Source organism: Microcaecilia unicolor, chromosome 12 (assembly GCF_901765095.1).
Source record: "Microcaecilia unicolor chromosome 12, aMicUni1.1, whole genome shotgun sequence".
NCBI classification, from domain to species: Eukaryota; Metazoa; Chordata; class Amphibia; order Gymnophiona; family Siphonopidae; genus Microcaecilia; species Microcaecilia unicolor.
In genome coordinates this window covers 94216232-94239018 of record NC_044042.1, presented here as the reverse complement: position 1 = coordinate 94239018, position 22787 = coordinate 94216232, and the positions used below count along the sequence as shown (strand labels likewise).

The 22787-nt window shown below is 45.8% G+C and overlaps 1 protein-coding gene across 1 annotated transcript in view; it reads left to right on the top strand.

The window, feature by feature from the left end:
- The first annotated feature begins 2385 nt into the window (after positions 1-2385).
- LOC115482026 (ATP-dependent RNA helicase DDX42-like) overlaps positions 2386-22787 on the top strand; it is a 172022-nt gene continuing 151620 nt past the window's right edge. The window contains 1 exon segment of the mRNA XM_030221570.1: positions 2386-2466. The gene's annotated coding sequence lies outside the window, so the exon portion shown is untranslated.

Below are 22787 nucleotides of genomic sequence, written 5' to 3'. Positions count from 1 at the left end.
GCACAACTTGTTCCTCTGATCCCATCCCCACCAACTTACTTAACACCATCTCTCATACTGTCACCCCCTCCATCTGTCATATCCTCAACCTATCTCTATCCACTGCAACTGTCCCTGACACCTTCAAGCACGCCGTAGTCACACCTCTCCTCAAAAAACCATCACTTGACCCTACCTGTCCCTCCATCTACCGCCCCATCTCCCTCCTACCCTTCCTCTCCAAACTACTTGAGCGCGCCGTTCACAGCCACTGCCTCGATTTCCTCTCCTCTCAGGCCATCCTCGATCCACTTCAATCTGGTTTTCGCCCTCTACACTCGACAGAAACAGCACTCTCTAAAGTCTGTAATGACCTGTTCCTTGCCAAGTCCAGAGGCCACTACTCCATCCTTATCCTCCTTGATCTATCTGCTGCGTTTGACACTGTCAATCACGATTTACTTCTTGCCACACTGTCCTCATTTGGGTTCCAGGGCTCTGTCCTCTCCTGGTTCTCCTCCTATCTCTTCCATCATACCTTCAGAGTACACTCTCACGGTTCTTCCTCCACCCCCATCCCGCTCTCTGTAGGAGTTCCCTAGGGATCTGTCCTTGGACCCCTTCTTTTTTTCAATCTACACCTCTTTCCTGGGCTCACTGATCTCATCTCATGGTTTCCACTATCATCTTTATGCTGATGACACCCAGTTGTATCTCTCCACACCAGACATCACCGTGGAGACCCAGACCAAGTTATCGGCCTGCTTGTCCGATATTGCTGCATGGATGTCCAACCGCCACCTGAAACTGAACATGTCCAAGACCGAGCTTATAGTCTTTCCACCAAAGCCCACCTCTCCTCTTCCTCCTCTCTCGATCTCAGTTGATAACACCTTCATCCTCCCCGTCTCATCTGCCCGCAACCTTGGAGTCATCTTCGACTCCTCCCTCTCATTCTCTGCGCATATCCAGCAGACAACCAAGACCTGTCGCTTCTTCCTCTTTAACATCAGCAAAATTTGCCCTTTCCTCTCTGAACACACCACCCGAACTCTCATCCACGCCCTCATTACCTCTCGCCTTGACTACTGCAACCTTCTCCTCACTGGCCTCCCACTTAGCCATCTATCCCCACTTCAATCCATTCAGAACTCTGCTGCTCATCTTATATTCCGCCTGAACCGATAACACTCATATTACCCCCCTCCTCAGGTCGCTTCACTGGCTTCCAATCAGATACCGCATTCAGTTCAAGCTTCTCCTTCTCACCTACAAATGCACTCAGTCTGCAGCCCCTCATTACCTCTCCACCCTCATCTCCCCTTACGTTCCCGCCCGAAACCTCCGCTCACAGGACAAATTCCTCCTCCACCACTGCCAACTCCAGGCTCCGCCCATTCTGCCTCGCCTCACCCTATGCGTGGAATCAACTTCCTGTGGCCCTACGCCAAGCCCCCTCCCTACCCATCTTCAAATCCTTGCTCAAAGCCCACCTCTTCAATGTTGCCTTCGGCACCTAACCTTAGACTGCCCCAATTTGACTGCCACTACTTGATTGTCTTAACATTTGTCCATTAGATTGTAAGCTCTTCGAGCAGGGATTGTCCTATGTTATATTGTACAGCGCTGCGTAACCCTAGTAGTGCTTTAGAAATGTCAAATAGTAGTAGTAGTTGTAATTCTACTACTATTTAGCATTTCTATAGCTACTTCCATTTAATTTAAATATATTCCATCATTTTCATAACACCAGGCTTCGCAAGGCAGCTTATAACTACATTTAAGATGAAACCATCAGGAAATAAGATATCCTCACTAAAATTTGGCCATCTGTATTGTATAGTGTATTTATTTAGTTTTTAGGGTAGAAAAATGAGCACAAAATATAGTTTAAAATTGCTGTTTCTAGCAGGTAATACATTTTTTAAGCTGTTTTAGTGATATTCAATTGTTATTTTATGATATTTATATCTACATATGGGAAGTTTTGAAATAAATTAAAAAGTTGTCCAATAAGTAAAAAACAAACGAACCCCAAACAACTTTTGTCCTCTATCTTTTAAGGCACTGCCTATCTAATTGAAACAGCTTTAGACTTGTTACAGATGGACCAACAATTAAAAAAAAAAAAAAAAAAAAAGCGACAATGTGGATGCAGCAGCTCATAGGTTTGCTTGCTTTGTTTTGAGTAAACGGGGATGACAGCTGCACCGGGAAGGAGAAAGTCTGACCGTAATTGTCTTCATTGCTTCGTACAATCGATTAGATAGGCTCACTTCCACACTCCTGTTTATTAAACCTCCTTGACTAGATCGACTTACTTTGTCTGTTTATTAAATCTCCTTGATTGGTGGCTTGCTTGGAGCGGCTGTTGGTCCCGCCCCCCGATGTCACTTCCTGTTCCGGCTGCGCGCGCGCTGATAGAGAGATGTCCTTTTGCCTGAGCTTACAGTAGAGAGATTTCCTTGTGTGTGGGGTCCTGTTGTGGTAAGTTTATGTTCTTGTGGCTGCTGCTGTTGTTTTTCTCAGCTTGGTTTATCGTAAGAGGGAAGACGACGACGACCTGGGTGACAGCGGTGAAAGAGGGAAGCGACAGCGGGAGGGAGTTCAGGAAATCCCGAATCGGGACTCCACGATTCAAATGCATTCGTATTGAAAAAAAAAAAAAAAGGTCGGGATTGGACAGTGCTAGCCTAGAGTAATTCTCAAGCCAGGAAACATTAATGTGGTATTAACTTATTGTTGTTAAACTTTATACTGTTGTAAAAGAGTCCACTGAAAAGTATGTTCTTATGTTTCTTATGTCAATATTTTTAACGGGTACAAAAAGTTGTTATGCTTTTGGGGCATAAAAATCCAGGGAAGTGGACTGACCTCGATGGATTTTATTTATATCATTGATCAAGAATCCTCAAGTTAAATGGTGGATGTGTTGAGTACAAATAGCTGCCTATCCAGCATCTCCAGATGCTGGAGCCCTCAAAAAAATCTGGGGGACAGAATATATGCACGTTAAATCTGCAAGCCTAGTCTGTGTCTGTCTGTCTCTCTCTCTCTCTCTCTCTCTATATATATATATATGTTTTTTATGGTTTAATTTGACAGATGCTAGCAAATCTTTCCTAGACATTATTAAGGGTTAGAATCCCTGTTTTGTTATAACATCTTGGCGCTTTACCATATCTTACATTTTATCAACATGTAGCTTTGTGGTGTAAAAGCAATAGCATAAAAAAAACCCAACAAAGAAAGTAAGCTATGACGTAATAGTTTAAGGCTTAATGTTTGTTGTTTTTTTTTTAATTCTTTGGGGCCAGGGCTGATCACATGTGATTTCAAGGTTGTAGTAGAAAAAAGGGGGGAAACACGAATACCTTTATAGATAGTTTTGATTGATAGGATCTTATCTACATAATGGAAGCGGTATCTGTGGTGCAGGTAGGAAAACATAATGTCAGCTTACAAGTACACAGTATTGGGTTCTGTGTTAAGAGTCACAAATTGAATCGTTGTGCATAATACATTGAAATGTTTGTCTAGTTTGATGCTATTGCCCCCTTCCCTCCCCCCTTCATAAAAAGCAAATAGAATGTTTGGGGTTTATTTAAAAAGAATGGAGAATAAAACTGAGAATAACATTCTCTTGTAGTTTTGTGGTATGACTGTACCTTGAGAATTGTGTGCAGTTCTGGTTGCCTCATCTCATAGTAACATAGTAGATGACGGCAGAAAAAGACCTGCATGGTCCATCCAGTCTGCCCAAGACAAACTCATATGTGTATACCTTACCTTGAATTTGTACCTGTCCTTTTCAGGGCACAGACCATAATAAGTCTGCCCTAGCAGTATTTCCCGCCTCCCAACCACCAGTCCCGCCTCCCATCACCAGCTCTGGTACAGACCGTATAAGTCTGCCCTCCCCTATCCTCGCCTCCCAACCACCACCCCCTCTTCCCCCCAACTGCTCCGCCACCCAATTTCAGCTAAGCTTCTGAGGATCCATTCCTTCTGCACAGGATTCCTCTATGCATATCCCACGCATGTTTGAACTCCGTTACCATCTCCACCACCTCCCGCGGGAGGGCATTCCAAGCGTCCACCACCCTCTCCGTGAAAAAATACTTCCTGACATCTTTCCTGAGTCGGCCCCCCTTCAATCTCATTTCATGTCCTCTCGTTCTACCGCCTTCCCATCTCCGGAAAAGATTCATTTGCGGATTAATAACTTTCAAATATTTGAACGTCTGTATCATATCACCCCTGTTCCTCCTTTCCTCCAGGGGTGTACATGTTCAGGTCAGCAAGCCTCTCTTCATACGTCTTGGAACGTAAATCCCATACCATCCTCGTAGCTTTTCTTTGCACCGCTTCCATTTTTTTAACATCCTTCGCAAGATACGGCCTCCAAAACTGAACACAATACTCTAGGTTGAGCCTCACCAACGTCTTATACAGGGGCATTAAAACCTCCTTTCTTCTGCTGGTCTCTCCTCTCTCTATACAGCCTAGCAATCTTCTAGCTACTGCCACCGCCTTGTCGCACTGTTTCGTCGTCTTCAGGTCCTCAGATACTATCACCCCAAGATCCCTCTCCCTGTCCGTGCCTATCAGACTCTCCCCGCCTAACACATACGTCTCCCTTGGATTTCTACTCCCTATGTGCATCACTTTGCATTTCTTCGCATTGAATTTTAATGCCAAACGTTAGACCATTTCTTCTAGCTTCTTCAGATCATTTTTCATGTTTTCCACACCCTCCGGGGTGTCCCACTCTGTTGGAAATCTTGTGTCATCCGCAAAAAGGCAAACTTTACCTTGTAACCCTTCGGCAATGTCACTCACAAATATATTGAACAGAATCGGCCCCAGCACCGATCCCTGAGGCACTCCACTACTCACCTTTCCTTCCTCCGAGCGAACTCCATTCACCACCACCCTCTGGCGTCTGTCCGTCAACCAGTTCCTAATCCAGTTCACCACTTCGGGTCTATCTTCAGGCCGTCTAGTTTATTTAAGAGCCTCCTGTGGGGAACCGTGTCGAAAGCCTTGCTGAAATCTAAGTAGATGACGTCCATAGCACGTCCTTGATTTAATTCTCCCGTCACCCCGTCAAAGAATTCAATGAGATTTGTTTGGCACGATTTCCCTTTGGTGAAACCATGTTGTCTCGGATCTTGCAACTTATTGGCTTCCAGGAAATTCACTATCCTTTCCTTCAGCATGGCTTCCATTACTTTTCCAATAACCGAAGTGAGGCTTACCGGCCTGTAGTTTCCAGCTTCTTCCCTATCCCCACTTTTGTGAAGAGGGACCACCTCCGCCGTTCTCCAATCCCTCGGAACCTCTCCCGTCTCCAAGGATTTATTAAACAAATCTTTAAGAGGACCCGCCAGAACCTCTCTGAGCTCCCTCAGTATTCTGGGGTGGATCCCATCCGGCCCCATGGCTTTGTCCACCTTTAGCTTTCCAAGTTGTTGATACACACTCTCTTCCGTGAACGGCGCTCTATCCACCTCATTTTCAGGTGTACTTTTGCCAGTCCCTCTCGGTCCTTCCCCAGGGTTTTCTTCAGTGAAAACAGAACAAAAGTATCTATTTAGCAAATTGGCTTTTTCTTCATCATTTTCTACATAGCATTTGGATGTATGTTTTAGTCTCACATTCCCTTTATAGTCTTTCTCCTTTCACTAATATACCTGAAGAAGTTTTTGTCTCCTCTCCTTACATTTCTAGCCATTTGTTCTTCCGCTTGCGCCTTCGCCAGACGTACCTCTCTCTTGGCTTCTTTCAGTTTCATCCGGTATTCCTCCCCTTGTTCCTCCTCTTGAGATTTTCTATATTTCTGGAACGCTAACTCTTTAATCTTTATTTTCTCAGCCACTTGCTTTGAGAACCATATCGGTTTCCTTTTTCTCTTGCTTTTATTTACTCTCCTTACATAAAGGTCTGTGGCCCTGTTTATTACTTCTTTTAGCCTGGACCACTGTCCTTCCACTTCTCGTATGTCCTCCCAGCCCATCAGCTCCTTCCTCAGGTATTCTCCCATTTGTTAAAGTCAGCTCGCTTGAAATCCAGGACTTGAGTTTAGAGTGGCCGCCATCCACATGAGCCGTTACATCAAAACAAACCGTTTGATGGTCACTGTTTCCCAGGTGCGCAGCCACTCGGACATTTGACACTCTATCCCCATTCGTGAGCACCAGATCCAACGTGGCTCCCTCCCTCGAGGGTTCGTTCACCATTTGTCTGAGCAGAGCACTTTGGAAAGCATCCACAATCTCTCTACTTCTTTCCGATTGTGCAGACTGAACCTTCCAATCTACATCCGGCAGATTAAAATCTCCCAACAACAGCACCTCTCTTTTCTTCCCCAACTTTTGAATATCAGCGATCAGATCTTATCTAGTTCTTCCAATTGTGTCGGGGGTCTATAGACAACACCCACGTGGACCAAGGTTCTATCCTCTCTTTTTAAGGTGATCCATATCGCTTCTTCCTTTCCCCAGTTCCCTGTCATTTCAGTTGCTGGGATATCATTTCTCACATACAGAGCTACTCCTCAAAAAAGATACTGCAGAACTAGAAAAGGTTAACAAAAATTATTATAAAGGGGACTGAACATCTCCTTTATGAAGGCTAAATAGGTTAGAGCTTTTTAATTTGAAAAGATGACTTAGAGGGAATGTGATAGTTATGAAGTTGTGAGCAAAATGGAACTGTTTAACTTTTGAAATAACACAGGACGACGTATGACATTAATAACCAGCAGTTTAGAAACAAATCGAGAGTGTATTTTTCATGCACCCCACATGAATCTGTGAAATTTGTTGCTGAAGGAAAGGAGTGGAAAAAAAAAATTGAGGACGGTGTTATGCCTTTGTATCGCTCCATGGTACGATCGCACCTCAAATATTGTGTACATTCTGGTCACTGCATCTCAAAAAAGATATAGTGGAATTAGAAAGGTACAGACAAGGGTGACAAAATGATAAAGGGGATGGGATGACTTCCAGTTGAGGAAAGGCTAAAGCGGCTAGGGTACCTCAGCTTGGAGAAAGAGAGCTGGGGGAGATATGATAAATGTCTATAAAATAATGAGTGTAGTGGAATGGTAGATGTGAATCACTTGTTTACTCTTTCCAAAAAATACCTGGGACTAGGGGACACAGTGAAGCTACAAAGTAGTAAATATGAAACAAATTGGTGAAATATTTCTTCATTCAACATGTAGTTAAACTCTGGGATTCATTGCCAGAAAATATAGTAAAAGCAGTTAGCTTAGGATTTTAAAAAAGGTTTGGCTAGCTTTGTAAAGAAAAGTCCATAAGCCATTATTAAATGGACTTGGGAAAATCCACTATTTATTTCAAGGATAAGCAGCATAAAATGTATTGTGCTTTTTTTGGGATCTTGCTGGGTACTTGTGACCTGGATTGGCCACTATTGGAAACAGGATGCTGGATTTGATGGACCTTCGGGTCTGTCCCAGTATGGCAATACTTATGTTCTTAAGACAGCTAAAAATGGGATTCAAAAGGTGTTTGGAGTAAGTTGATGAAAAATTAGCTAGATAGACTTGGGGAAAACTGTTGCGTATCCTTAATGAGCTATAAGAAATAGATCTAGTTTTGGGGATCTACTGACACAGTTTGACCATTTTTAGAGAGAGGATGTGTCATGGCAATTTCCCACAGTTCAACTCAAATTGCTGTACTGCGGTAGTGGGACACTTCTGCAGTTCCAATGTCAGGGCTGCTAGTCTGGGAGACAGATCACATCTCTTGTGATTGTCCAGGGTCAGCCTCTGTAGACGCGTGTGCACAGAAGTTTTCCTTTTAGGGCTAAGGTGGCTGGAAAGCCGTCTTTCCCATATTTAAGGTGGGTTCCGGCTCTACTCCAGTAGCTTCACAACAGGTATCTTCGTTCTTGACATGATAATGGCTCCTGTTCTTCCACTTGTCCTCAGTCCAGCCCCGTTTCCCGCTTGCCTTATGCCCAGCTCCATATTCAGGCTTGTCCTTAGTCCAGTCCTGTTTCCAGCTTGTCGCCTGTCCAGCCTTGCACAGAACTTGTTGGATCTTGCTTTTTTCTGACTGTGTAGTTACCAGCCTAGAGTGACTCGCCTGCCATCGGCCATGACCTAGCTAACCTTTGGGTTGGCTAAGCAGTGTCAATCCGGCTGTGGCCTAAGGGCTTATCCTCCTTGTGGCTTGTCAGGATGTTGGACTCAGTGGACCTTGGTGTGAATCGGTGTGGCCTGGCATATTTTCTTATGTACAATATCTCCTGTCTCCAGAAAGATCCCCTGTAGGAAGCGAATAGAAGAAGATAAGCCTGTTTTCTCCAAATTCAGACTTTGAGTTAGGTTAGGTTTCAAACGAGGAAAATTAGTTAAAAAAAAAAGCTAAAAGGATCAGCTGTAAAGGTTAGGACTTCAAGCATGGACATTGTTTTTTAAAAATCAACTACAGAAAATCAAAAGAGTGGGGAAACATAAAACGTTCCAACAACCCAAAAAAGTCCCACTTTGAAGAACTCCGTTGTGATGGGGAATTCTGAGGGCCATCCTTCTTCTCCTCCATGAAGCGGTGAAGGAAAAGTGGAGCGCGGGTGTGCTGTGCTACTGAAAGAGCTCCTCAGCATGCGCTTCCAGTTTCTCTGAAGGATGCGAGTGCCTTCTTGACAATAATCCCCAGTGATTTAGCCCCTTATACTGCAGTTTGAAATGCGATTTTGTGAAATGCTGGCCACCGTTGGTTCTGGGGGAAATGAGAAACTGACTTGCAAGATGTTTTCTAAGATAAATGTGCTATGAATGACTTTTTGATTGGACTGTATTGAAGTTGGACACTTCTGAAGGTTTTGTGTTTTTGATTTGCATTATAAAGGTTTTTGCCAATGGTGAAGAGCAGATCAGTTGGATCTTTATAGCTGTATAAGTCGTTCTGACTTGGAGCTGTTTGAGGCTTTTCCTTTCTATTTTTTGCATTATGAATGTTTGAAGTGTTTTTTAAATTGTTTAAAAATGCCATCTTGGAAGCCCAGACTAGATGTCTTCCACACATTATTAAAGATGGAAGGAAGAGCAAATGACAGCCAGTATGGTTAAAAAGTGACATGAAAGAGGCTATTAGAGGCAAAAAGAACATATTTAAAAAAATGGTAAAAGGATCCAAATGAAGAAGAAAATAAGCAGCAGCAGCACTGGCAAGTAAGATGGAAAGCACTGAGAAAGCTAAAAGAGAATATGAAGAGAAACGTGCTACATAAGCAAAAATAGTAGTAATTTTTTCAGATACATCAGAAGCAGAAAGCCTGTGAGGGAATCCATGGGGCCGTTTGCTTATGAAAGAGCAAAGGGACATTTTGGGGAGGATAAGGCCATAGCGGAGAGAGTGAATGAATTCTTTGCTTTGGTCTTTACTGAAGAAGATGTAAGATACACAGCTGTACTTGAAATATTTTTCAAGAATGACAGTGAAGTGGAACTGAAGGAAAACTCAGTGAACCTGGAAGACATACTGAGCCAAATCAATAAATTAAAGAATAGTAAATAATCTGGACCGGATGGTGTGCACCCCAGGGTGCTAAAATAACTCAATCATGAAATTGCTGATCTGCTGTTAGTCATCTATTACTTGTCTTTAAAATTGCCCATAGTAATGCTTATTTTTAGTGACTCCAGGGGTGATCTGTGAAATTACAGACCATTAAGCCCGACTTCAGTGCTGTGGCAACAATAGTGGAAGCTATTCTAAGGAAAATTACTGAACATGTAGACAAGGTTTAACTGAATGGTCCACATGGATTCGACTAAGGGAAGTCTTGCCTTGCCAATTTGCTTAATTTCTTTGAAAGCATAAACAAACGTGGATAAAGGTGACCTGGTTGATGTAGTGTATCTAGAGTTTCAGAAAACCTTTGACAAAGTCCCTCATAAGAGATTCCTGAGAGAATTTAAATGCCATGGGATAGAAGGCAATGTTCTGTTGTGGATTAGGAACTGGTTAATGGATAGAAAACAGAGGGTATGGTTAAATGGCCGTTTTTCTCAGTGGTGGATTGCGCAGAAATCTGTACTGAGACCTGTGCTATTTAACTTAGATGGACTTTTCCTCCAAGAACTTGTCCAAACCTTTTTTAAACCTAGATAGGCTAACAGCTGTTAACCACATTCTCCGGCAATGAGTTCCAGAGATTAACTATTCTTTTTGTTAAGAAATATTTCCTCCTATTTGTTTTAAAAGTATTTCCTTGTAATTTTATTGATCGTCTCTAGCCTCTACTTCTTGAAAGAGTGAAAAATCGGTTTACTTTTAGGTATTCTATACCACTCAACATTTTATAGACCTCGATCAGATCCCCCCCCTCAGCTGTCTCTTTTCCAAGCTGAGGAGCCCAAACCTCTTTTTTTCCTTGTACGGGAGGCGTTCCATCCCCTTTATCATTTTGGTCGCTCTTTGTTGAACCTTTTCTAACTCTGGAATTCGTTGCCGGAGAACGTGGTGAAGGGGTTAGACGGTTTCCTAAAGGACAAGTCCATAAACCGCATACTAATGGACTTGGGAAAAATTCACAATTCCAGGAATAACATGTATAGACTGTTTGTACGTTTGGGAAGCTTGCAGGTGCCCTTGGCCTGGATTGGCCGCTGTCGTGGACAGGAAGCGGGCTAGATGGAACCCTTGGTTCTTTCCCAGTGGGCATTACTTATTTACTTATGTACTAATTCCGCTATATCTTTTTTTGAGATACAGCAGCCACAATTGAATGCAGTACTCGAGGCGAGGTCGCACTAAGGACTGATACAGAGGCATTATAATATTCTTTGTCCTTATTTGAATCTCTTCCTAATAATTACTATTATTCTGTTTCCTTTTTTTTTTTTGGCCGCCGCCACAGACTGGGCAGAAGATTTCAGTGTATTGTCTACAATGACACCTAGATCTTTTTTTTGACTTCTGACTCCTAAGGTGAACCCTAGTATCAGTAATTATGATTTGGATTTGGATTATTCTTCCCAATGTGCATCTCTTGCATTTGTCCACATTAAATTTAATCTATTTGGATGCCCTGTCTTCCTTCAATTTTTCACAATCCACATGTGTTTTAACAGCTTAAATAGTTTTGCCTCACCTGCAAATTTAATCATCTCACTAGTCCTAGTACTGATCCCTGTGGCACTCCACTATTCACCCTCCATTGAAAAAAATGGCCATTTAAACCTATCCTCTGTTTTCTGTCCAGTAACCAATTCCTAATCTACAGAAGGACATTGCCTTTTATCCCATGACTCCTTAGTTGTCTCAGGAGTCTCTCGTGAGGTACTTTGTCAAATTCTTTCTGAAAATCTAGATAAACTACATCAACCCACTTTGGAAGGCTAAGTGCTTTGAAAATATGCCTCATACTGTCTCTCCACTATGGTCTTGTCCTCCCTGAATGCCCCAATGCTCCTCTTCATTATCTAACAGTCTCACTGATTCCTTTACAGGCTTTCTGATGTATCTGAAAAAGGTGTTACTATAAGTTTTTGTCTTTGCAGCAAGTTTTTTTTTTAAATATTCTTTTTTTAGCCTTCTTTATCAATGCTTTGCATCTAGCTTGACACTGCTTATGTTTGCTTCTTATTTTCTTCTTTTGGATCCTCAGCCCACTCTTCTTTGCAGAACTGTTTTAATTCAGAGACGTATATAGGTTTTAATGCCTGAACTACTTGTTTCAGTTTCTGCCACAGCATCTCTATTGGGTTCAAATCAGGATTTTGACTAGGCCAGTCCAAAACTTGAATTTTGTTTCTTAGCTGTTCCTTTTCTGTTTTGAATCATTGCCTTGGTGCATAACCCAATTACTCTTCCGCTCCTTATCATAGAGTAATGACCAGACATTCTCCTTATGAATTTTCTGGTATACTGCAGAATTCATGGTTCTTTTAATAATGGCCATTTTTTTCTGGCCCTGAGGCAGCAAAGCATCCCCCACAGCATCACACTGCCACTAACATGTTTGATTATTGGTATGATGTTCTTTCTGTGGAATGCTGTATTTGCTTTACACCAGATGACCAAAGAGTTCCATTTTTGATTTAACATAAGAGTAGCCATACTAGGTAAGACCAATCCAGGTCACAAGTACCTGGCAGAAACCCAAATAAAAGATCCCAAAAGGCTTGCAGAGCCTGCAAATGTGAGACTAACATTGATGTTACTCTTCCATATCTTCTTACACACATGCTGACAATATCTTTTTGTTTTCTCCAGTCTATCACTCTTCCCATGACTTTTCCACCCTTCAAGCCAGCTTGAAAGCTATGGCTGTCTGGTTCATGTCCACCAAGCTGGTGCTTAATGAAAATAAAACTGTATCATATTGGTTGCCTGGATCCTTCATTTGTCCCAGTTTTACTCCAACATTATTTGATTCCCCAGTGATGACAGTTGATTCTCTTAAATACTTAGGCGTCATATCTGATATCTCTCTTTCATCCCATAAACAGGTCTCTAAAGTTATCCAGTCTGGTTTCTTGGCCCTCTGTAAAATACACCCATGTAAAAGTTCCTAGATCCCCAAGGATTACATACTCTGGTTCATACCTTTGTAGTCTATGCAGGACTCTTTCAGTTAGAGCTAAAACACCTCCAAACACTTCATAATACTGCAGCCAGATTCCTTTGTAACCCTTTCCGTTTTGATCATTGTACTCCCATGCTAAAATCCTTGCACTGGTTTCCTGTGCATTCACTTTAAGATCTTATTTATTTATTTATTTATTTAGATTTTGCTCACACCTTTTTCAGTAGTAGCTCAAAGTGAGTTACATTCAGGCACTCTGGATGTTTCTTTGTCCCAGGAAGGCTCACAATCTAAGTTTGTACCTGAGGCAATGGAGGGTTAAGTGACTTGCCCAAGATCACAAGGAGCAGCAGTGGGATTTGAACCGGCCACCTCTGGATTGCAAGACCGGTGCTCTAACCACTAGGTCACGCCTCCACTTATGTTTGGTCTTGAAAGCACTTCTCTTAGGTGTCCTATCCTATCTCTCTAACTTGATTTCTGCTTACACTCTTGCCAGACAGCTTCGCTGCTTAGATTCCCATCATTTGGTACTTCCTTATCGTCTGCTCCAGACCATTCCAGGTGAGTGGGTAATATGCCTTCCTACTAGCACAGGAGACTGAGAATTATTAAGTAGTGACACCTGTATAAGGGGCTGTGCAACCCTGACCTCAGTATTTCTCAGGTTTCCAGCAGAGTTAGGTGAATCTGTGCAACCCTGCTCTTCTTTGGTTGGGTGTGCCATTTTTGACCCCATTTAGTAAGAGGAGTTAGAATAGTATTTAAGGGATTTCAATTCTGCACGAGTCTCAATCAGGGTTCCGGTCAAATCACAGTACTGAAACTGTTCTAGTGTCCGCAATGAACTCATTCAAACAAGCAATTGCAACGGGTAACAACATACTCCTCCTACAATTACACATGTCCAGTGCCTTTGACATGGTTAATCATGGAATACTATTATACATACTAGAATACTTCGGAGTAGGAGGCACAGTTCTCAAATGGCTCAAAGGATTCCTGACCACAAGATCATACCAAGTAACAACGTACGCAGACAGATCACCCCCATGGACACCTGAATGTGGAGTCCCCCAAGGATCCCCCCTCTCACCAACCTTATTTAACCTAATGATGATACCTTTAGCCAGACTTCTAGCCAATCAAAACCTCAACCCCTACATATACGCAGACAATGTCACAATTTACATCCCGTTCAAACATGATCTAAATGAAATCACCAATGAGATCAACCAAAGCCTCCAAATCATGCACACCTGGGCGGATGCATTCCAACTAAAACTTAATGCAGAAAAAAACAAAATGTCTTGTACTCACCTCTCAACATAACACAAAAAACTTCTCCACCATAATCACACCATACTGTTCTCTTCCTGTCTCACAAAACTTGAAAATTATTGGAGTTACTATTGATTGAAACCTCACTCTCGATACCCACGTGAAGAACACGACGAAAAAGATGTTCTACTCCATGTGGAAACTCAAAAGAGTAAAACCTTTCTTTCCGAGATGTATCTTCAGTACCCTGGTACAATCAATGGTAATAAGCCATGTGGACTACTGCAATGCACTGTATGCTGGCTGCAAAGAACAGACTATCAAAAAAAACTCCGAACAGCCCAGAATACAGCCGCCAGACTCATATTTGGAAAGACTAAATATGAAAGTGCAAAACCCCAAAGAGAGAAACTTCACTTTCTCCCACGTAAGGAACGCATTGCGTTCAAGATCTGCACGATTGTACACAAAATCATTCACGCAGACGCCCCAATCTACATGTTAAACCTCGTGGACCTACCTCCCAGAAACGCCCCAAGAACATCCCGCAAATTTCTCAATCTGCACTTCCCCAGCTGTAAAGGACTAAAATACAAGCTGATGCATGCCGCCACCTTCTCTTACATGAGCATGCAGATATGGAATGCACTACCTACAGACCTGAAATCAATCGACGAAATAACTAACTTTCACAAATCTCTGAAGACATATTTCTTCAACAAGGCCTACAATGAGAACCCATAGCTTCACTAATCCACTTCACCAACCCACCCAGCTATGAAAGTCCACCTTCTACACTTACCCGCCTAATCACTTCCTTCTTTCTTCCCGTACTCAATCTCTGCACACTACTAATTGTATCTGATATCCTGTAATGATAATGTCATAACAAAACTATGTAAACCACATTGAGCCTGCAAATAGGTGGGAAAATGTGAGATACAAATGCAATAAATTTCTTCAGGGGTGTCCTAGAGCAGATTTTGCTGCTTGTTTAAAAAAGAAAAGGCAAGAAACAGAATACACAGGCAGCAGGAAAAAAAGTCTGTCTTCGGCTTGGGCCCCTGTGCTTTTTGGGGGTACATGTGTGGGAAAGCACGGGGTACAAATGTTATAAATATATTTTGGTCTCCGTGTCCCTCCCTCTCCTGCTCTCCTTTGGTGAGTTGTGCGCCTTGACCTTCTCCCCCGTTTACCTGGGAGAAGTTCCTTGAGGCAGGCTTGTAGTTGGAATAGAGCACTGCCAGTATTTATTGAAAAAAAAAAAAGACGACAATACTCTGGTCCGGTTGCAGCACGCCATCAGGCGAGGGAGCATCTTTTGTTGTGGGAAGCTTGTGGACAGCGCTCTGGTACAGTTCTGCATAGCCTCCCAGGTGCAGAAGGCACGTAGATGCGCGGCCTGTTCTGCTTGGCGGGGTCTCTATGCACAGCGGTCTTTGCCGTGTGTGCAAAGAAGCAGAGACTGTGACGGGCGCTGACCCGGAATCGGGTGTCCCGGTGGCGGAGTGTGCTGAGAAGGCCCCTTGGCAGAGTAAGGAGGCTTCTTTCGGGGAAACTGTGCTCCCGATGCCGTTTTGACGGGATTTCCCTTTTGGGTCCAAATGCTGGACTCCGCTTCTTAACCAGACATGATTATTCTGTGGTCCCTTCTTATTTTTCCCCTGAATATGTTCTATTCATCAGGCTTATTGCTTGAAGAGGGGGCTTCCTGTGGAGGCTGCGAGAGATCTCACGATGACCAGGGCCCCGGAAGGGTTGCTTGGGGCCAAGAAGGCCCACATTGTGGCTGAGGAGGACCTGAAAGAGATGCTTTCCCTCAGGTCAGAGCTTCCATTCTCTGAGGATGCGGATCAGGGAGATCCCTGGAACGCAGAGAGCCTGGGGGAGCCTGCTCAGATGCCTAAGGGGGAGGATCCCTTGGTCCGGATTTTTAGGCAGCAGGAGTTGCCAACTTTGTTGATGGAGAACCCTATGGGCTCTCAAATTGTGTGAAGACCCTCCTCAGATATCTCGGAAAGGTGTGACCCGCTGTTAAAGGGGGTGTGCCGGCCGCCCCAGATCTTTCCATATCACGAGGATTTGCAGGAGTTGTTGGAGAGTGGCTGACGCATGATTCGCCATTGTGCATTGGTCAAGCAAATCAGCTCCCTATGTCGGACCTGGAGTCTTTCCAGGTCCTTACGGTGGATGATCTGGTGACGGCGGTCACCAAGAAGACAGCTATACCTGTGGAGGGTGAGGCGGCCCTTAAGGACCTCAAGATCGTAGAATGGAGGCTTTACTGATGTGCTCCTTTGGTGTTTTGGGCTTGGCGTTACAGGTAGCCATTTGTGGGGTTTGCGTGTTGTGATCCAGCTTTCGGTGGACTTAGGAAAGGTTTCTCTGCTCTCAGAGGATTGGTCCTGCTCAGCTCCCCGTTCAGTGGGTTGGGGACGCCCAGTGGTGTGCTGGAGCCGGCTCGCAAGAGCTGGTTGTTAAATTTTTATAGTTCTTGCGAGCCGGTTGTTGTGTTAGGCAAGCCGGCTCCCAGGGGTGGCGCAACCCATCGGTAAATGAGGTAAGCATGGGAGGAGGGTGCCACAAGCCATGATTACCTCATCCCCTGCCGTTCTGGGGGGGGGGGGGGGGTTTAAATTGTTGATTTACCTCCCATCGCAGCAGCCGCAGTGAAAGCCCGTCTCTAGCCTTTCCTTCGTTCCTGTCAGTGTCCCGCCGCCTTCTGACGACATTTCCTCTTTCCTCGAGGGTGGGACACTGACAGGAAGGAAAGGCTAGAGACGGGCTTTCACTGCGGCTGCTGCGACGGAGGCAGGGGAACGAGGAGAATTGTTGGGTGGGTATGGATGGCTGAAGGGGGGCAGGGGAGAGGAGAGAATCGCTGGGTGGGTGTGGATGGCTGGAGGGGGAGCATGAATTAGATTGGATCCTGGGATCATTAAAATTTTATTTTCCTGGAGTAATACATTGCCCCCCCCCCCCCCCGGCTCTCTCCCGGCTATAGCCAGCTCTGCAATTTTGGGGGGGGGGGGGCCTGTTGTTAAACATTTACCAGCACACCACTGGGGATGCCTGAGGGAGCTGTGCAGGTATCAGCCAGGTGAAGGGGCTGGAGGTTAACCTTTTCAGGGCAACAGGCCGGGACATAATGATATGGCCTCTGGAAGTGCTGGATGTTCCAGAGGTTTACAGTGAGGTGCTGGGGGCCCAGCCTCCAGTAGTTCCCATTGGCGGCAGGTTACAGCTGTTTTACCAGAGGTAGACCTGCGTGACATCATATTAGTGGGTCCTGTGCATTATCATAGATGGCTGTGCACTGGAGTTTTGTCGTCCTCTTCCAGATGCTTTCCTTGTCTCTCCCTGCAAGTCTCTGGCCAAGATGGCAGCTGTCTGGCAGACCATGGAGAGGCTTTTGGCCCTGAGGGCAGTGATTCCGGTCCCTTGAGAAGAAAGAGGTTCTGGGATGTATTCCATTTATTTTGAGGATGCCAGGAATCCTCCTTTTTGGACACCAATCTTGGATCTGAAGGAGGTGAATCGAATTGGGCCTTTCTCCCTTTTGCATGGAGACCCTACATTCAGTGATAGTAGCGGTGCAGCCGGGAGAGTTATTGACCTCCCTAGATCTGTCACATCCCAATTCTTCGAGATCATCAGCATTTTCTCCGGTTTGCAGTTTTGGGGGAACACTGCCAGTTTCAGGTTACTGCGCCACGGACCTTCTCCAAGATGGTGGTGGCTCACCTCAGGCAGGAGGGCATTCTGGTGCACCCCTACTTGGACAGCTGTCTGATAAGAGCGAAGTCTATTGAAGAGAGCCGCACAACCATGGCTCAGGTGGTCCTACTGTTTCAATATCTGGATTGAATTGTCAATGTGGCCAAGAGTTCTGTTTCCCTCAGTCAGTCGTTGGAATATCTGGGGGTTCATTTTGACATGCAGGTTGGCATGATGTGTCTCCTGGAAGCACAGATTCAGAAGATTCAGTCGCAGGTTCATCAGCTTCTTGTAGTCAAGGATCTGTCTGCTTGGGCGATGTTCCATGGCGGGGGCAATCGAAGTGGTTCTGTGGGTGAGGGCTCCCACGAGCCCTCTTTCAGTCTGCTTTCTTGACGCGCTGGTCACCTCAGTCGATTTCACTCTCTTACAGGGTGCAGCTTCGCAGGGCAGTGCACCTCAGCCTTCAGTGATGGCTGGATCGGCAGCATCTGAGTCAGGACATGCCTCTGGACCCTCCAAACTGGGTGCTGATGACTACAGGTGCCAGTCTCTCCGGGTAGGGAGCCCATTGTTGGGGACAAATGGACCAGGGCTGCTGGTCGGAGAGGAGTCCCACGTCAATCAGCCGTCTGGAGACTTGGGTGATATGTCTCGCTCTGTTGTCCTTTCAACAGTGGCTTCATCTCTGGGATGTTTGCATGCTCTCAGACAATGTGTCCGTGATTGCTGTTGGCACGAGAAGCAGCCCTGATCATGGCCTGGGTGGAGTAGAATGTACGGTTGCTGTCAGCGGCACATGTGGTGGCGGATTATCTCAGTTGCCATCATCTGGATCCAGGGGAGTGGAGTTTGGCTCCCTTCGCGTTTCAACTCATTGTTGACAGATGGGGTCCTCCGATCATGGATCTTATGGCCACAGCCAAGAATGCAAAGGCCCTAAGGTTCTTCAGTTGTTGAAAGAAACTGTTGTCAGAGGGTCAGAATGCATTGGCAGTGTTTTGGCCATCTCAGTCTCTATTTGTGTTCCCTCTATGGTTGCTCATCGGTCGAGTTCTGCAGCGCATTCAGAGTCACAGTAGTCGAGTAGTTCTGGTGGTGCCCGACTGGCCGTGCCGGTCGTGGTATGCCAGTCTGGTTTGGTTGCAAGTGTGGAATTTGATTCTTTTTCCCTTAGAGGGCGATCTGCTACAGCAGGGTCCCATTCTCATGCCCTATGTGGCTCGGTTCTCGCTTATGGCTTTACTGTTGAGTGGGCGAGGTGGTTAATGAAAGGGGTATTCCCCCCCCCCCCCCCCCCCGGGGTGATTCGTACCCTCTTGCGTTCTAGGAAGTGTTTCATCTCTTTAGCTTAAGAGTTTGGTGTATTTTTGAGGCTTGGTGTGAAGAGCAAGAGGTGCTTCCCCTTCGGGCTTTGCTTGGAAACCTTTTGGAGTTCCTTCAGTATGAATTGGAGAAAGGGTGCATCTGGCATCTCTGGCTTGTTTTCGGGGCCTGATTCAGGGGAAATCTTTGGTTCTTTTCTCTTTGGGATTTGAATTTGGTGCTGTCAGCCTTAGTTAAGGCCTCTTTCGAGCCTCTTCAGCAAGCCTTCCTCAAGGATCTTTCTCTCAAGGTGGTGTTTTTGGTGGCCGTCATGGTGGCGCAGCGTATTTCAGAGTTGCAGGCTGTCACATTTTCAAACAGGAAGCTAGGTTGTGAGCCCTTGGACCACTGCCGAGGAGCGGCAGCGGCAGGCAAAACCACCCCACGCTAGAGACAGGGCAGATCTCTGACAAACAGGCTTCACCTGCACCTGGCCACTTTTCACCAAGCGTTGAGCTCCAGGCTTCAGGTGGCCGGCAGGACTTACTGGACAGGGCAGGAATGGATAACAGCTAGGCAACACAGGGACAGCAAGGCAGGGAACGGATAGGCTAAAGGACAGGACTGAAAGCTGCGAGCAGCCACTGAAACAGGGAACAAACACAGCTAGACAGGAGACTAAACCAAAAGCTGCAAGCAGCCACTGAAGCAGGGAACAAACACACATAAACCCAGAACTAGACAAAGACATACAAACAAGACTGGGAAACAAGCAATACAGTAAACAAATACCCTAAACTAAACATAGACTAACTAGAACAGGCAAGACTTCAGGCAAGAAACAAACTCAGGCTGAAGTGCAGCAAGCACCAACATACCAGGGCCTTAGACGCAATGCAAAGGCAGAGAGTATCAAAATGGCTAATAAGCCCAGCAACACCTGGAGCTGAGCTGCAACAATCACCAGGCAGGTATGGGTGCTGTGCAGGGCCAAACAAGACAGACAAGTCTGGCAGCCTGGAAGATCCGGACTGGACTGGGCTAAAGTGATAGTCCATAGCAGCCACTGGTTCTGGTCACCAGAGGGCGAGGTGAGCACAGACGTAACACAGGCTCTATCATGTCGGGAGCCTTTTCTGGCTTTCTGTAAAGAGAAGGTGTGTTTGAGGCCAGTTCTGTCCTTTTTGCCCAAGGTAATGTCTCCTTTTCGTGTTAATCCAGTCTATTTCTTTCTGATACTTTTCGCAGGAGGAGTCTCCTTCCTTGTACAGGCTTGGTGTCCGTAGGGCGCTGAAGTTTTATGTTCGCCAGATGGTGTTGTAAGTAGGATCATCTTTTTGTTTTGTTTGATGGTCTGCGGAAAGGGGAGGTGTCGAAGGCCTCCATCACTTTCTGGATTAAGGAATCTGTGGTGCATTCTACGCAGGCTGAGGCCGCCTCTTAGGTGGAGCATTCTCTTATTCTTCCGCAGGACATTTGCTGGGCTGAACTTGGCCCTCTCTTCATTCCTTTGTCATACATTACCGGTTGGATGTTCAATCCCTGCAGGACAGTTCTTTTGGGGCTTCTGTGTTGGTTTGGGGAATTTCCCTCCTTCAGTGAGTACTGCTTTGATGATACTTCCCACTTTTGGGGAATGGTGTGGAGCAGACAGTAAGGATGGAGAATTAGATCTTATCCCTGCTAACTTGCTTTTCATTGAGTTTTCCCCAGACATTTCCCAACCCTGCACTGGGGGAGGTGTGTCACCTTGGTGGGGTGATGGGGATGTCTGATGCTTCTGGGGCTGACAAGTGGCTACTGTATGGTCGCAGTCTCGTTTTGGTTGGATTCTGGTGAGGTCTTCCTTCGGGGGTTACTGAAGGAGTTTAGTATGATTTCTCTTTCCTGGGTTTTTGTGATTCTTGTATGGTGCTTGGCTATTTCGAATACTGATCGGGTTAGGGTATGCACAGACCCTTAAACAGGCATCACTACTCTGTCTCCCTCTGCTGGTAGGTGGGCATAATACCACCTCGTCGGGAATAGTCTGGATAGACTCAAGGAAAGCAAATTGCAGGTAGATCTAATTTCTCCTTCCCTCACCCAAGACAGTCCACTATGATTCTAACTAGGCAATCTGTTTTTTTTTCCTGGCTCCTTGTCTTTGAAACTGCATGCCACCCCCCCCCCCCCCCCCCCAAAAAAAAAAAAAAAAATAGAAAAAATAGTATGGGGGGGGGGGGATATCTTTTTTTTTTTTTTTTTTTTTTTAACCATTTAAGGTTAAATGCCCCCGTGGATGTGGACATATTAGCTTGCTTTTCCCTGTCCTTTCCCACTCAGTGGATGCAGGCACATTGGTTCACCTTTCCCTGCCTTTCCCACTCATCTGAGCCTCCAGAGTTCTTATTACCTCTGCTTTCCTCACAGCGTTGAAAAAAAATGGAACAGAGGTTTTCCTTTGATTCTTCTATGGGACCGGAGCTGTGATGCTTGTCTGATTCAGTTAGGGCCCGGTACCTCCCACGAACACGGCTACGGCCGATACTCCATCTACCTTGTGGTGCCGCGAAAGGTGGGTCTTTTTGCCCTATTCTGGACTTAAAAGAATTAAACAAGTCCCTGAGAGTGTGGCATTTCCACATGGAAACCCTGCGCTCCGTCATTGCTGCGGTACAGCCAGGAGAGTTTCTCACGTCTCTAGACCTGAAAGGAAGCTACTTGCACATACCAATTTGGCCCCCGCACCAGAAGTTTCTGAGGTTTGCGGTGTTGGGGAAAACATTTCCAGTTCCGGCCTTGCCTTTTGGCCTCGCCACAGCTCCCCGAACCTTTCGAAGGTAATAGGTGGTAGTAGCTGCTTTGCTCAGGCGAGATGGTATCAGGGTTCACCACGTTCCAGATGACTGGCTCATCCAGAGCAGACTCTGTAACAGAGAGCTATCAAGCTACAGCCAGAGTGGTCTCAGTACTTCAACCTCTAGGCTGGGTCGGTCAATATGGCCAAAAGTCACCTGACCCCTCGCAATCTCTAGAATATTTTGGGGGCCAGGTTCGACACATACCGGGCTATGTATACCTACCGAGCGAAGGTGGTGCAAGCTTCAGAATCAGGTCCGTCTGCTCCTGAGGATGCCCCGCCCGCGAGCTTGGGACATTGTCCAAGCTGCTGGGATCGATGACAGCCACATTGGAAGTGGTGCCCTGGGCGAGAGCGCACCTGAGACCTCTACAGTATTCCCCTACTTCAAAGATGGCTCCATTTTCTCAGGATTATCAATGCAGACTTCCTTGGCTCCCTGCAGCCCGACTCAGCATGGAGTGGTGGCTCTCAGACAGCATGCTGCGGCGAGGAATGCTGCTGGGTGCTCCCGATTGGTGTCTAGTAGTGACAGGTGCCAACCTGAAGGGCGGGGGCGCACATTGCAAGGGGAAGCATGCCCAGGGTCTATGGACACCCGAGGAGTCGGAGTTGTCCATCAACCGCCTGGAGTTGAAAGCGGTGTTTCAGGCCTTCTGGCCTTTCAAGTTACCCTGGAAGGATTGGCTGTCAGAGTGATGTCGGACAACACGACAGCATTGGCCTACATAAATCGACAAGGCGGCACTCGTGCAGAGCACTGGCCGTGCAGGCCAAACAGATTTGCCACTGGGCCCGAGCTGCATCTTCGTTTGTGTCGACAGCTCACATTAAAGGTCAGAGGCAACGTGCAAGCCGATTATCTAAACAGGCATCAGATCGATCCAGCAGAATGGGAACTAGCAGACGAGTATTCCTGCAGATATGTGCCAAATGGGGCAAGCCCGTATGGTATCTTATGGCGACAAGTTCAAATGCCAAAGTCCCGTGCTTCTTCAGCAGACGGAGAGATCCTGCGCTCTGCAGGTTGGATTCTTTGACTAGCCCTGGCCTCCAGGCCTACTATATGTGTTCCCTCCGTGGCCCTTGA